The following is a 16,648-nucleotide window of genomic DNA, read 5'->3' as shown; positions in this document are numbered from 1 at the left end:
CAGAAACCCAGATTTTCATCAAAGACATTTGGGAATTCAAGCCTGAGATTGTTTGGCTTTGGAAATCTCCACTTTATCATCCTAAAGCACTGCCTATGCTAGGTACTAACACAGGTTACCAGATATAAGACATGGTTCCTTCATTCTTATGACATGCAATCTGATTGGAGTGGGAAAAGGCACACTTACATGGAACAGCTAAATCACAGCGCAAAATGAGGTAGGGTGTCAGGTCTGTTGCCTAAATGAATACCCTGTTAAGACAGAGGGCAGAGCTGGCATCTCATCTCTCCTTGGAAATACTTGTTTAGGGGACTGAAATCCTCAGGACTTATACATATTTTGAGGCATGTTATTAAATAATGTATTTGTAAAGCACCCTGTTGTCTTGTTTTACTAGCTTATTTTCACTATAGAATCCAGTAATAGCTACTTAGATGGTTGTTGTTTTCCATTAACAAACTGTATCATAAAGAGATGAAATGACTGCTTGGTCATCCAGGACTAACAATACTCGAGCTTGTCTTCGGCACCCCTATTTCATTCATTTTCTCAGATAGATAGATAGATAGATAGATAGATAGATAGATAGATAGATAGATACCTACCTACCTACCTACCTACCTAGATCTCCTGCCTTCTTTTCTCTCTCTCTTTCTCTCTCTCTCTCTTTTTTTTCCCCTGCAGAGAAACCATTATACAGCTCTGGAAACATTTTGTTTTATTCATATATGCTTTTAAATATTAACAAAGTAAAAAAATTTTTAGAGAAAACCGTCAGACTAGTTTTCTATTCAGAGTCACTTTTCAGTTTAAATTAACTTCTACCCAGTGATTTTCAAACTGTGTCCAGAGATGCCACCACTTTCGATTCTACCTTAGTTTAGCTACTCAGTTTCATTAGTTTTATACTTCTAGATCCTTCTAGGACTTCACTTGACAGAATGTTCTGACGTAAATAAACAACAGGCAAATCCCTCTTTTGCACCACCTGTGAGTCCCCAGGAGTCAGAAGGAAATGGTGTACTTGATGTTAGAGTAAGACTTTTTAACAGTAGAGAAACTCTTAGAAAATCGAATGTAACTTGGTATTTTTTTCCAAATGGTTTTGAATGAAAAAGTAAAAGATGCGAAGATTGTGGGTATAGTAAGAGGAAGTCCTTTTGGGGAAATTAATAGGAAGTCATGTATGTGTCTTAAACTTGACTTCTGTGAATTAGAATGCTCCAGAGCTAATGTGGTATACCAAAAAGAAGCATTAGTGATTTCTTTTGGATAAATGATGGCATATATTTTAAGGCCACTGGTGAGTTCTGAACTAGGTTCAGTAGCTGGAGCAGCATGGGCCCTGGAAGTTCAACACAGGACAAAACTTATACTTGCTTTTGATGAACAAAGGGGAAAGTCCCTTCAAAGAAAATAGTTGCTACAGAAATGGTAACTTGTAGCAACTGAGACTTCAGGAGTTACCATATTGTATCTAGAGGTTTATAATTCCTCGAATTCTGCTTTGAATTGTATCATTCCTTAAACAAACAAGTAAATGTTAGTAAATAAAGTTGTGTTAACATTGATCATTAGCTAATACATAGGTTTCTTTTTTATAGAAAAAAATAATTGATTGAACTGTGTACTCAATATCTTTAGGCCCAACCTTCAACACCCAGGAACAGCCATGATAATTGGGTCATTGATTTACATGAGTAGAACCCAGTACATCGATATGTACTGTTCAGCAACTAGCTGAGTCACAGTTATTGTCTGAGTCTCTAAGAGGTGATAAACTACTAGTGAGTCCTTTTCTCACAATCATCTTTTTGGACTTGTCTTCACCCAAATGGATAGTGGAGAAAAAGGTACCCAAATGGTTTTACCTGACCTGACATCCTCATGTACTGAAGATTTTCCCCTCAGCCATGTAAAGCTCCTTTGTGAAATCTAAACATAGGGATGTTTTTCTTGAAATAAAGGTATTTGAACATAGCAGTCCTTCCAGAGAACCTGGGAGAAGATTGGCTGGCTCAGTCCTAAAATGAAGCTACAAGGGAATAAGACAACAGAAACAGTAACAGACAGGTTTTTGGCGCAATAGATTATGCACCACAATGGGTTGTCAAAACATTTCCTACTGGAAGTGTAATAACAATAGCATCACTTGCAAATTTGTTAAAAATGTAGAATCCCAGTCCCACCCCAGACCTGCTGAATTAGAATCTACATTTCACCAATATTTCTAGGGTGGTAGTTTAAAAATTAGGCCCAAGTCCTTTGATACTCTTCTTATTGAGAGGCGGGGAGTGTATTTCCCCTCCCTTGAATCTGGGCAGATTTGTGACTGTTTTGACCAATTGTATATGGCAGAAATGACTCTTCATGACCTACCGAGAATAGGTCAGAAATAGCCATGTAGTTTTCTCTTGATTCTCTTGACATGCTCACTGTGGGAGAAACCAGCTGCCATGTAAGAATTCTGAGCATCTTCAGATAGCTGTGAAGGTGCTTTGATAATCTGTCCCTCCTAAGCCTAGACTTCTAGCCATCCTTGCCAAAGTGCTAGACATATGAATGAAACTACTGCGGACCCAGCCCATCCACCAGCTGAATACCACGAAGTGACTCTGTTAGTATCACATGGAGCAGAAGACTCACCTGACCTGCTTGAATTTCTGAACCACAAAATTTGTGAGATATAATAAAATGGTGTTGCTTTAAGCCACTATCTTTTGATGATACTTTGTTAAGTAGCAAGATACTTGAAATATATCTGTACCAGGTGAACTGTATACCCAATAAAAATTTGAGAAGCACTAGACAAAATATAATAAATCACTCAGGGAAGCATTGAGAGAAATGTGCAGAGTAGTCAAAATGCTAGGGTGGGATAAGATGTTCCTGATTTTAAGGCAGAAAAATTTCTCTTCTCATCTTTACTGTGTAAACCATGGCAAGTCTTATGATAAGAATTTGTAAACTGCCATCTATTAAGCATCTACTCTGCTAAGCATTGAGCTAAGTACTTTACTGTGTTGTATCAGCTACTCTTCATAGCAACCCCATGGGTTAGGTATAATTATTCCTTTGTTATAAATGAAGCACAAGAGGTTATATAATTTGTCCATGGTAAACTACCTGGAAGTTAAATATAGATCTCTCTGATTTGAGTGTCTCTCTTCTTTCCATGTTGTAGTATCTCTTGATGGCAGAAGGTTGAGCTGCATTTGCCCTCAGGCCAGACAAGTTGCTATCAGCTAAGGGCACTCTTCCTTCTCTTTCCTCCTGGGAGGAAACAGACATGGTGATGATACCTGTGGGCTGAGTTTTGAGTTTCTTTTATTTCCAGTCTCTGATGGACGGCTAATGAAGATGACCAGGGTGCTACACACATGTGATGGACATTTCTTAGGCAACAATCTCAAAAGTAATTAATTAGCCTAAGAGAAAATTCTGTCTCACTCTGCAAAGAGTGAGCAGGTCTGAGCCTAGTTTTACCTCTTTGAGTATGAGTTCTTCAGCCGCTCTGTATTCATCCCTTGGGAGAGAAATGTATTTCAATTCAGTATCTTTTACTGAGTGTCACTGTGTAATGCTAGCACTGTGCGTGGGGGGATATGGTGGTGAAAAAGACTCAGCACTCCCCCTCAGGACTTCATTATGCACTAATGAGTATCACTGGGCAGAGGCCAGAGTATAGACAGAATGGGAAGGGCAAGGATGGTTTTCTAGAGAAGATGGTCTAAGGTGGGCCTTTAGGAATTTCAAAGACAGAGGTAGGGGTAAGAGCACTCAGCTGGGGGATACTTAAAGCAAAAGCCTAGAGTAAGGAAAAGGTCAGAGATATTTAGGGAATGGCAAACAGACCTCAGTGGTTGGAGTTAGTCTAGGCTTTGTGTTGTGTGTGTGGACGGGATGAGGCCCCTACCCTGAAGTAAAGGACTCTTTAATGTTTTTTGTTTGTTTAAGAAAAAAAATCCCTGTCAATATAAACAATAAGCTTACTTTTTAAAAATATTTGGGTACTAGGTAGAGTTTCTAGATTTAGCAAATGAAAGTATAGGATTCCTAGTTAAATTTGAATTTCAGATAAACATATTCTCTACAATATTTGGGATAACTTGAGCTAAACATTTATTTATTCATTTTTTTAAATCTGCAATTCAAATTTAATTGGATGTACCATATTTTATCAGGAAACACTAGTATTAGGAAAACCTAAACATCTCCTTTGACTCCATATATCTATTCCATAGGTGAGGTAAAACCTACTTGGCATTGTCTAGGTTTTATAAATAAATGAGATTTTAATTTAACCTGGTATAATAGTTTACGTTAAGACATCATGTTTTGTTTATACTTACTTACTACTTGCTTTATTAATTAATTAATTAATTAAAAATGACTGCAGTTTGTCACTTGGTTTCTTCCTGTCTGCCTTTATTCTCCTGATTTTAACACATTCAAGTCTGACAACTATAGTTCTGGAAGGTGTTCTGCCCTAAGCCAAAGTTTTCTGTGAGGCCATCACACTTAGAATCCTTCACAACATTTTGCATTTCATGACAAACGTGGAAATGTTTATGTTTATTTAGATAACCTCAGATAGCGTCCCTGTTTGCAAATGGACAAATTGGGTGAGGGCTGTGGTGTGGAGCTGCTGAGCAGATGAGGATCAGGAAGGGAGGGCTTAACACAAAAAGGCCTACCCCACTCCTAGGACCCGCTGGATCGAGGCGCCTCTAGTTGATTCCCAATTTGATGGCAGTAGACATTGTAAAGAATCTGAGGATTAAGACTAGGTAAAGAGGAAGAGTACATGCAGTGAATGAAGATGATGATAAGAGAGTGATTCATTTTGACCTGGAGAAGGTGAAGGGGATGCAGGAGGGCAAGGAATTCAAGACAAGTTCCATGGAGGAGGTGGCATTTCAGTTGAAGCTTAAAAAGTTGAATAAAATTCTTACCTCATTCTAGCCTGTAGAATCTCACGCATTCTGTTCCATCATGTCCCTTTGTGAAGCGTAAAACAGCCCGACTTGTAACAGCACACAGAGGAGTCAAGGAGACAGCCAGCAGCCTGTTGTGTCTGGGTGAGCTGGCAGGGAAGCCCGCCCCATGGCACAAGTTTGCTGTGCCCACAATGCCACCTTGCCCTTTGCTCCAGAATCAGAACAGTTCAGCTCCATCTATCTCTCTTACTTCCTGTAAGATACAGAAATACTGCTCTTTGAAACTTGGTAAAAGCATTAACCTGCCAATCAGAAGAGGGAAGATCATAATTAATGATAATAGCCTTGTTTTAATTATAGCTATTTAGCAAGTTAGCAGAACAATACCAGTAACACCGCTCGACATTGAATGGGTAGGAAGCAGCCTGCTGTTTCTCTCAGCATTCAATCGATGCCCCTGGAACTTTTCAAGGCTCAGCAACTTGTAACTGAAGGGATTGCGAGTGAGACCTAAGCAGTCTGCATCTCCCCCTTCCCCAGCAAGATCTTTCTTTCATACAATTTACAGCTCATGCCAGGTGCATCTGGCTTGAGTCAGCGGCCTCTGAGGGTACAAGGTTGCAAATGGACCTGAATTCTGTTGGGCTAGAGGCAAGAGCCACTGTATGCAGATCCCAGGGAGTCCTTTTCTGAGCTCTTCATCCTTGGCTCATCTCTCTGTTCTCTACAGATCTAGAATCCTAGAAAGTGAGCTCTCAAAGGGACCTTAGGGATCCTCTAATCCAAAGACTTTCAAACTTTTTAAGGCCAGAAAACTGCATTCTGATTGAAGCGGAGGAGTGAGAGAATGTCCACAAAACCCTGCTATGCAGTCTCCATCTTGCCCCTGGTTATGGCCCCCTGGTTGCTCCATGGAACTCCTCGAAGAAATTGTTTATCACTCTCCTTTTCAAAATAGGGAGGACTAGAGGAAATGCAGCTTTTCTACATCTAAACAATTAGATATTGGAAAGATTAAAACCCAGATCTCCTCCCTCCTACACATTTGCCCTTATAATAAATCTACCTAAGAATATTTAGGTTATTCTTTCAGCACTTAAAATCTAAATCTATCTAGTCATAGATACCCAGGGACCTAGAAAGGAGGAGCCTAGGTAGGTCTTGGAGTAGGGGAGAGCCCTTCAGTCAGTGGCTTTTAAGCTGTAGTTCATCTTGCGTGTGTGCATGTAGCACTTGTGGGCACTTTTTTTCTCTGGTGAGAAGAGGGTCTATAGTTTTCATCAAATTTCAATAAGATTCATGACCCCCGATATTTAAGTACCACTGCCCAGGGTTACTCAGCAAGCCAGTGAAGGGCTCTGTCAAACCCCAAGCTCCTGCTGCTTTTTTCAGATCATCACATCCTCCTGTGCTGGGGCACATCAGCCTTCCCAGCTGGTTTTTCCTACTTCACAGCTAATTCCAAATGACCACAGACATAATCAAGATAGAACCTGACAGGTAGCAAGGTAGCAAAGGCGTGAAGCAGAATGGGGAGGAGCAGGTTCTTCCCCAAGGCAGCCAGGGAGAGATTTGCTCTGAAAAATGACAAAGTGGCCTTGTCATTAATGAGGCAGATATCTCTCCAAGGAAGGGTCTGAAGAAAAGATGGCATTTTCCCAATCTGTTTTCTGACAAGACACAGCCTTTAATAGATGGAGAAGAAATCTATAGGATTTCTTGGATCTGCTTTAAATCTGCCATGAGACACTGGCAGTCAGCAAAAATCATCTCAGGTGATAAAGAGTTGGATTAGCATCAGATGACTATGAAGTAGTAATTCGTTCCTTTGAAATAATTCAGGTGCCCTTTCTTTTCTCTGACAGATTTAGCCCATGAAGTTTTGGCCTTAATAGTTATCAGATTTACAGGAAACTTACTGGCTGCTTCTTACCAAAGGGATGATAAATTTCCCTCTAATAGACTTTGGCCTGGCAGTCATCCTTTCTCTTCTGATTTATAAGTGGGCATGTTCTATTTTGTTTCCAAGGAACAATAACTCTGTTGCTTTAGGGAGCAAAAGGATAGAATAAGCTGGTACATTATAGCCACCCTATCTTTTGAGTCAAGATGACAGACCATCGCCTAGAAGGCAAGTCATCGAGGCTCCAAATACCCACATTGTCAGTCTTGTGGGTCACAAGTGGAATTGCAACATTAGTTTGGGAAAGGGAGGGCTTTGGACCAAGGAGCTGGAGCAGACTAGTTTAAAACATGCTGCCTATTCACATACCATTACCAGTCATTGATGAGATTAGGATCTCGCATCAGAGTGTAAATCATCTTCATCACTGAATCTGAGGGTTACTTCAGTTGACATTTTTTTTTAATGCAAGACCTTCTTGAAGGACGATGCACTGCATTGCTGCCTGCTCGGTGTATACTTCTTATTTCTTAATACTCCTTAATAGAGCAGCACTTTGAAAAGTACTGGTTGAAAATGAAAATATTTCCTTAAGCTTCTTTGCTCAGAAGTTGTATGTTTTCAGGCCAGATATTCTATGAATCTTGGAAAATTAATTGGAAGAGGAATTCTTGCCCACTGGGTCAGATCTGTGTGTCCCGTGGTGCCATGAAGGCCCAGGCTACATGTGGACAGTAGCCCTTTAGGACTGTGCAGGAGAAAGCTGAGTGCTGTCATTCACTGAGTTCAAAGGATCTTGTGGTTCTGGAGTCATTGTTGGCAAAAGATGCTGGGCGGGATTGCCTTCTGCATGGGCACCAGGGCCCACAAGGGTGTGTGGCATCAACCTTGTTTCTTGCCTGCTTACTGCTTGGCCTCTCTGCCTAGACGCTGCCCGGCCAGTCTGTTGTGCTCTTATGCAGCTCCTTGCCCTGACCTCTTTCCTTGAGCCATCTACCTGCCTCACCTTCCGGAATCCTGGCAGATGATTTTTCCTGGTGCTACTTTTCTCATAGACCCAATGATCCTGTTCCTCACATATCTGCCAACTGTAATGCTTCTAACTCTATCAACCCTTTTCTCTACTGGACCTGAGGCCACTGTGTTGGCTCAACTCCCCTACTTTGGAGATCTTTTGCTTCCTAGTCCTACGACAAGGAAGTTTATCATAGTGAGTGGCAACTGGTTCATTCTGCAGGGCGGACTGGAAATTCCAAAGGTCCCAGTAGTGACCTGGGCCTGTTGGTAACATCCAGATCTGTACCGGGTAAAGTCATGTTATAAATGCCCCAACAGGACAGCTCCACATGTTGCTTAGGAATGATGGTCAGAGAACAAAATTTAGGCTTAGGATTAAATCTGGGGTCGATAGTTTACCAGCTATTGGAGTTTAGGCAAGTCATATAATCGCTGAACCTCAGTTTGTCAGTCTGTAAAATACAGATAATCACAGGAATGTGTGAGGACAGTAGTTTCCATTATAATCACTCAACTGCCTGGAGACTTGAAGACCCATGACTTTGTTCTTTGTCTTTTTCCTCAGATTTCTGCACTCCTGCCCTCCTCAGTGGGTGGAATACTCTGGTTCCACACTAATATTTCTCAGAGGCAATCAAGTCCCTTTACAAATGGTAAACAGGTGGTTTCTTGGTAAACAAAAAACTGTGTGCTTGATTTATCCTGCTGTTTAACAAAATAGAAGAGACAGCTTCTCATTCTGTACAATAGCAGAACAGCCATTCTTACCAAACAATACTCTCCTCAGCTTGTCTGCCAAATGTGGGTGGGTGGGATAATGGATTCTGCAGACTGCTGTAAGCAGGTGGTCCCCTCATCTTCTTACCTGGTGGTCATGTCTCTTCTCTGGGTCTCAGAAAGAGGCCAGTGCTCTGGTGCTGGGAGGAAGGAAGAGGGACTTCACGGGGAGCCACATGGCAGCTGATCATCTCCCAGGATTGCAGCCTCCTGGGCAGCCACCTGTATTCTCTCACAAGAGGCATCCCTTGCTCCAAGGGTCTGGTTTAAACTCCCAGAGCCTCTGTGTGTGAAGAGGGGGAAAGTGGGAGTCTTGCCCATAATTTGCCTTGTGTTCTGTGAGGTTTCGAACCATTTATAAATCAGCAGTGGACTGGGGCCTCATAACTTCTGTCAGTAAACAGCTGACTGACTGACTGACTGAACAGTCATTTATTTAATACCTACTGCATGCCAGGCACCATTCTAGGCACTAGGGATACAGCATTGAACAAAATAGAAAAAAAGTTTCTGTGCTCATGCTGTTTATGTTCTAGAGGGGAGAACAGATACTAAGCCAAGAAATACATAGCATATCACGGAGTGACAAGGGATAGGGAGAAAATGTAGCCAGGGAAGGGGTTGGACAGTGTTGGGGGGTTGCTCATTTAATTAGGATGAGCAGGGCAGGCTCTGACAAGTGATGCTAGAGCAAGAATGAGAATGATGTGAAAGATGGAGCATTGAGGATGCCCGGAGGAAATTTCTCCAGGCAGAGGGAACAGCAAGTACAAAGGGTCTGGGTCGGGAATGTTTTTTGGCCCACATTAGCCTCCAATTTTAACTTATAAACAGGCAAAAAAAAAGTTGCATGCTTATTTACAATATGTGTGAGCCCACAGGAGTCCAAAGAGACAATGATTCTCAAGGAAGTTACTTCATTGGACCTTTGTCATTTTTCTTATCTTGGACTTTCATATAAGCAGAATTATACAATACTTGTCCTTTTGTGTCTGGCTTATGTCACTTGGTGTAATATTTTAAAGCTTTATCCATGTCGGTAGTATATGTCAGAATTTTATTTAAGACTGAATAATGTTCAATGGTATGTATATACCACGTTTTGTTTAGCCATCTGTTGATGGATGTTTGGGTTATTTCAACCTTTTAGCTTTTATGAATAAAGCTGCTATGCACATTGGTGTACAAGTATCTGTTTGAGTCCCTCTTTTCAGTTTTTTGGGATCTAAATCCAGAAGTGGAATTGCGGAATCATATAGTAATTCTATGTTTAACCTTTTGAGGGACTGTCAAATACAGGTATGCTTTTAAAAGCTCCCTAGATGATTCTGATTTACAGTCAATTGATAAGGATTGACTATAGGTGAGGACTACTGAGAAGGTTCATTGACAGGTGGTGAAGGACAGAGCTAGGAGTCAAGGCAGGTGTTGGTAGTTAAGTCCAAGGTGTTTGTTTCTTTGCAAACTTACCTCCAATATCATTTATTATACTTCATATCTCCGATATTAGAATTAATTGTATGCAAGTCCAGAATCCACTCTTGGCCTCCTGTTGGCTTATTATAGTATTTTCTGAAATGATTTTTCCATGTAAACCTCAGTTTCATCATGTGAAAACATGTATCATGCCTTTTCCCATCCTCTCTTCCTGGCATGTTGAAAAATGACATTGGTCATGTGGAGACAAAAATCTCTGAAGCATGCTTTAGAAATATAAACAGTATTTTTCCCTGGATGCATGTGGGTGAGAAGTCCTGTCTATGATACAGTAACTGTTTTAGGTAAGGGCTCCAGCAATGTCGCTTACTTTAAAGGTCTGAATTTTCTCCTTGATTTCTGAGTTCCTCTCAAGAGGGAGGAAAATGTCTGATCTGATGTATCTGATATTTCACTTAGTCCCTTTGGATTCAGCTTGTCATTGCCATCATTTCTTTCAAGTATGTCAGCTTTTGTCACACCAACAGAGAGCATTTTCTCATACAGGGCTTCATTTGACAGTTGTCAGGTGTTGCTTGGTCCTGGGTGGTGGGGGTGGGGTGGGGATTAGTGAAGGAAGCCATAGATAAGGAAATAATCTCACAATCTCTCAAAGCCACAAAAGCAATCATACCAACAAGTGGTTTGGAATGCCCAAAGCCTGGGGCAGCGAGAGAAGAGGATTTGTATGTACCTTACTTCGCATCTGTAGATTTGGTCAGTTGGTGGATGCATTGATCGGTGAACAATTTCTGTTCAAGGTCGAGGAAGTCGATGTAAGAATGTCCTTTTATGGAATCTTTATTTCTCTACTGCTAAATCTGGGCCATGCCAAAAGAGAGAGCTTCCAGAACAAACCAGGTTTCCATGTGATAGACGGACATATCTGCTTTATTAATCAGAGGCCGTTGCTTTACTGGGGACATTTAAAGGGTTGAGATTTGAGGCTCAGCCTCAGAGTGTAAGTGCTTATCAGGCAACTGCTGCCTGGGTGGTGAGGAAGCAACAGGGGCTCTTATGATTCTAGTGGCATTTCCATACCACTGGAAGGGCGACTCCTGTTCCACAGGCCGCTGCTTTGCTCAACAAGAGGCTACTCTGAGGCTTGTCGGCCTTGCTCTGCGCCTGATTCTGCAGGGCCTGTGTCTTCTCTGTCCTCACCCCACAAAGGGAAGCGTGGGCCCTGCCGTTTGGGCAGCCGCATCGTCTTCCATCTTCATCAACTGTGGCTGTGCCATTTTCTTTCACCCCACTCCTCACTTGAGCAGGTCGAGTACACATGGTCCTCAAGACAACCCTGGGAGGTGAGAAGGCCACGTATGGAGGCCCCCATTTGCAGACGAGGAAATCGAAGGTGATGATGTATTAAAAGAGCTTGTCCAAGGTTATACAGAATAGCAGCTGGAGCTAAAATGCCTTGACTTGGAGTCTGTTAATTTCCACTTATAGATCTCAGTTTCCTTCTGATGTGGTGACTGTCTTTTATCTCTGGGCCACTTCTCAGTCTCTTTGTTTCAGTTTCCCCAAAAGAGAATTGCAAACATCCTAAGTTATAAGGCAATTGTAAGCCCTCAAGTTATTCATGAAATCAGTTGAATAGCATGAATATAGCAACAAAATGGTTGAATATCTCTTAGGACAAGTGAACCTTATAATTTGATCAAACTACCTTCCAGAAATGCCATCTTGACTATTTTTACTATAGAGGTAAAGTACTGAGCAAATGATTATTTTGGTTGTGATTCTTCCATTTCTGCCACCTTCACCCTGGAGAATATTTTGACAATCTCTTTGTTTTCCTCTCTCTGTTTTTTTAAGTACTAAATTTCCTTGGAGGGACGTGAAGACACAAGAAAATAACTTAATTTCGCCTTCTTTGACCTGCTTATTTGAGTTCTGGGCCTCTGTAAATTAGAGACTATTTTCTGGAAAGTTCCCCTTTAACTTGTCATTCTATTGTCATGGATTGGTGTGTCCTGCAGAATGTGGAGTGGGCTGGAGGTTTTCTTTATGTAAATACGTTAATTCTTTTACTGCCCTGGAAACTGTCATCCAGTGCTAGCCAGATCGTGAATTTTGCCCTTCAAATATTAAGCCAGTGTATATATTTCATCCAAAAGGTAGAAACTGGCTTGTCTGTAAGTGGCAGAGAGGCCTAGGAATGTAGTTTTGGCAGGTGCCTTGGGTTTTTGGTACATACCCTGTCTATGAATCATAATCAGAGAGAGCAGGAGCAGAGAGCCCCAAGGAGCCTCATGGGAGGATAATAGCAATAATATCTTGGGTTATCTTGGGGGTGTCTGGTACACTTATTTTGCCCATATGATTTTGCAAGAGTTTTAGAGTTTCAAAGAGCTGACTCGTGCTCCATGTGGCACATTTTCAATTGACCTTTGAGGACTTTTTCCTTCAGTCCTTTCTCTGTTTCAGTCTCCCTCAGCCCCTTTAATCGTGGATTTGTTTTCATCAGCTAGCTCTAATTCCTCCTTATGTAGGTTTTCTCCAGTCATCACGAGTCCTTGGTAAATCTGCATATCACAGTGATTAGCCTGGGGCATAGGGATGTAGCTCATAAGTTTAGCCTGTAAATAGAAGTGGAGTTTAAGCTCCTTATTACCATAGAAATTAAAAATTCTTCTACTCCCATAAAGGTTTGGTCCTTAGACAAGGTCCGCTAAACCCGCCAACTCCTAGCAGGCTATGAAAGCCTTGTGTTTGCCCCACACTGAGCTGGCACCTTCCTCTGAAAAGGCTTCAGGTGCTGTCAGCTCCCACTGCTCAAGGCTCCCAGCGTATTGTGTGTTGCATTGTGTGTTGCGCTGTCAAATGTTACTTTGTAATACCAATAGGTTTTACTGCCCTTCCTTTCTCTTCACTTACCAGTCAGTGTGAGTGTGAGTGAGTTCAGTACCTGGAGCTGAGCTGTAGATGAGAGATGATGTGGAGGAGGAAGACTGTGTCTCCCCAGGAGTGATATCTTCTCATTCTACTGCTCTGAGGGATGGGAGGAGCCATTTCTGCTGCCTCTGGGCTGGTCAGGATCAGCCTGCAGTTTCCCCTTGCTTTCCCCCATGCCCTTGTCTCTCTCTGCCCTGTAGAGAAAGACATCGATGTTGATGTGGTTCTAGAGACATTGGAAACAACTGTTAGTTAAAGAAAAATTAAAGAACCCACTCCCTGCCAAACACTGGGCTAGATACCAAGAATCTGTTGCCGAATGACTGGTTTCTGTCCTCAGAGACCCTTGGGCTCCAGGAGAAAGACCTTAAGTATCCAGAGACCTAGTTTTAAGTTTTGAGTCCTCCCTTACTGGCAATGACTTTGGACAATAACATTATCAATAACAATGATAACTTCTGTTTTGGAGCACTAACTATGTGCCTGATTTAATGTTAGGTGATTTTGCACGCATTATCTATTTAAGTAATTTGCCTTTTCAACTTTTAATTTCTTTGTGTTAGATTTTTTTTGCGAGCGCTTCCTCCATTGTAGTCTCCATGATGGCCATGGTTCTGTGATTTAAGGATGAATGTCTGAGCAAAGATAAGCCAACAGTTTCTTATTCTAGAATTTAGAGGAAGGAGTGAGTTATGTTAGGAGAGAGAGAGAGAGAGAGAGAGAGCGAGAGAGAGAGAGAGAGAGAGAGAGAGAGCGCGAGCGCGAGCGCGTGCGCAAATGTAAATCTGTGAGTCTCTGAGTAAGTGAATTATTACACATCAAACTCAGGAGCAGGTAAGGAGCAGAGAGAGTCAATCCATGTATAAGAAACAAATAAAGCAGATTGGCCGAAAAGAGGGACAAAAGATGGTAAGAGAGGTCCCAGGGGTTCTTCAGGCCCAGGTACCAGTGTGCTGTGGACATCCAGCTCTTGGTCTGTTCTTGGATTCTGTGAGACAGCCCGAATCTTAGCAAAAATCTTCCTTTCCTGGCTGGAGCTAGTATGAATTGGCTCTCTAGCCATTATAATAAAAAGTCCTAAATAATACATTTCTTTTGTGCAAATGGGAATTGTTATCAAAATTAAATGAGACCTTGTGTCCGAAGATGCTTTATAAGCGGAAAAGGTTTATTTAAAATGCAAGGGATTGTTGGATGATGCTGATGACCATGATGACAATGATGATGATGATTAATGTCACACAATGATAAACAAATTAAGTTGTTTATAAGATGTGAGATGAGGGGAATTTTCCAGTAGAGGTCAAGTGATGCTGGCCTTATCTGGTGTTGGGTGAAATAAATTTGAATTCAGTGCTGGACCCAGTGGCTTCCAGGATGACTTTGTTGCTGATCTAGAAGTTTGAGCTCAATGAGGATGGAGCTTGGGCCAAGGGAGCAGCTGAGTTTCCTCTTAAAAAACCCATGAACTATTGCCCTACATTGGCCAGAATGGGTCTCCTCTACCCCCGAGAAAAGATCTGTCTCCTCCTCCTGCTCCTGGCAACCTCTGACCCTAACTCTAATTCCACTTTCTTGAACTAGCTCTGGGCAGCTGTTCAGTAAGAGTAGGGGGTTAAATTTCAGTTCCGTGGAGTGTACATGCCCTGAGTAGGTCACCTTAGGATGGCAAGGAGGTCATGGCTATATTGAGAAGATGTTGTTGAACCAAATCATTTCAGCCACCAGCTCTGTTATTTTGATTGTCAGCAGCAGAGTTCTGCCTTGGGCTGACAGGGCCAAAACCATTGAACTCAGTAGCATCAGGCCATAGTGTGGCTTGGCTGAAAGGATGTGGCCGACATCTCTGACACCTTTGATGGATATCAGTCCTGCTTGATCTCCAGTGTCCTTCAGGGCCGAGGATGGGAGCTGTTTGTCATTATGACGTGACTCGCATGTTGAACTGCTAGCTTTATACACATCTCTTCTAAGAAAAACACTGCCATTTCTCCAAAATGGGACATGTTCTCACAGGCTGCAGATTCTGCCATCATTAGAGACATCGTGGCACCTGAGGCCATTTTGGGGATGTGAGGAGTGATCTTTTTTCCCATCCAAAGGATCTAACTTTTCTCTTTTATTACCTTTGTGTTCTCTTCCCCCCGTCATTACATAAGATGATATTTATGGGAAAATGCCACACAAATATTCATTTATTTACCCATTCATTCATTTATTCGATAAGTACGTATTGACTATGTGCTAGGCACTGTAGTAGGATTTATCAATACAACGGAAAGAGAAAGTCATGATTAGTGGTGTCACGGAACTTATACTCAAGGGGCAGAAACAGACAAAAACACTAAGTAGTAAAGTAAAGGAAGTAATCTTATTATGAAGTGAGTGCTGTGAAGAAAATAAACCAGTAGCAGAGGTGGAGAAAAATGAAAGGATCTACTTAATTAGAGAGGCCAAGGAGTACTCTTTTTCTAAGACCTAAAGGAGGAAGAGTCAGCCCTTAAAGAGAAGAGCGTACCAGATAGAAGAAACAGAGTGGGCAAAGGCCCAAGGCAGAAAACCTGAGTGTGTTCAGGATGTGGAGTACGCTCAGTGTGACTGCAGTGATCTTGAGTAAGTACTTAACCATTCTGTGCCTCATCTAGAAAATGAGGACAATAGCAATAATATCTTGGGTTATTGTAATTACAAAATGGGATGAAGCATTGTGTTCATTCAAGTCTACAAAGTAGAAGAAGCCAGAAAAGGTGAGAGGGTCTTTAGACCTTGATGCAGCTCTGACACTTATGAAAGAGATGGGGAAGGAAAGTGTTCCAAGAAAGATTTGTCCAGAGGGGAGTGCTTGAGCCAGAGCTGCTTGTTGGAGGAGTCTCACAGCTCAACAGGAATGGGCCTGTAGTGGTATCACTGCTTTGTTTAGTCAGTGGCTGGGAACTGCCCAGAGAAAGGTGCAGTCTTTCTGTGGATTCTGTGGCGCCAGAGGGATGGCTCTGGGACTGTCAGTCAGCTGGGCTCCCGTAATAAGAGATCTGAGCAGTGCCTTTTCACTGCTGCTAAGAGTATGGTACATAACAGGTATTACAGTTAAAGTGTAGCTTTTGTTACTATTATTACCAATAAATCTTAATAATTACTATTGTTATATTATCCTTGATTTTCTGATTCCTTTTCTGTTTCTTTCTCCCCTACTCAGCTGCTAGAACCTCTGGACATGACCCATCCTCAAGGTTGAGTAAGGGAGTTAGTTCCTAGCAAGCAAAAGAGATAGCAAGCGGTTGTCATACGATGAGATTTGAGAGATACCACTAAATTTGCCCTTTCTTAAAAAGAAACCTATCACACTACCAGAAGTTCCATCATTAAGAATTTCTTCCTTTGAGATAAGCCTGAAACCACAGCTCCCAAAAGGAGATTTCAAGGACTTATTTTTGTAAGTCTTTATCTCTGTTCTTTCTCTTCAACTATTTGGAAACACTCAGTACAGCTTAACCTCTCCTTGAAATTCTCTTCTATTTCATGATTCCCTGCTGTTCTTATGATCCCAGCCCTCCTTCCCTTCCTTTGGTCCGTATCTATATTCTTTGCTGATTTCTCTTCTTCCCATCCTTTTGGAACCCTAAGGCTCTTAACACTC

General features: G+C 41.8%; 1 protein-coding gene across 1 annotated transcript in view; it reads left to right on the top strand.

The window, feature by feature from the left end:
* The window catches only part of ALK (ALK receptor tyrosine kinase), a 621,621-nt gene that overhangs the window by 32,716 nt on the left and 572,257 nt on the right, over nucleotides 1-16,648 (top strand). The window lies entirely within an intron of this gene.

Source organism: Pteropus alecto, unplaced genomic scaffold, assembly GCF_000325575.1.
Source record: "Pteropus alecto unplaced genomic scaffold, ASM32557v1 scaffold61, whole genome shotgun sequence".
Classification (NCBI taxonomy): domain Eukaryota; kingdom Metazoa; phylum Chordata; class Mammalia; order Chiroptera; family Pteropodidae; genus Pteropus; species Pteropus alecto.
The sequence above is the reverse complement of the archived record's forward strand: the minus strand, read 5'-3'. Positions and strand labels throughout refer to the sequence as shown.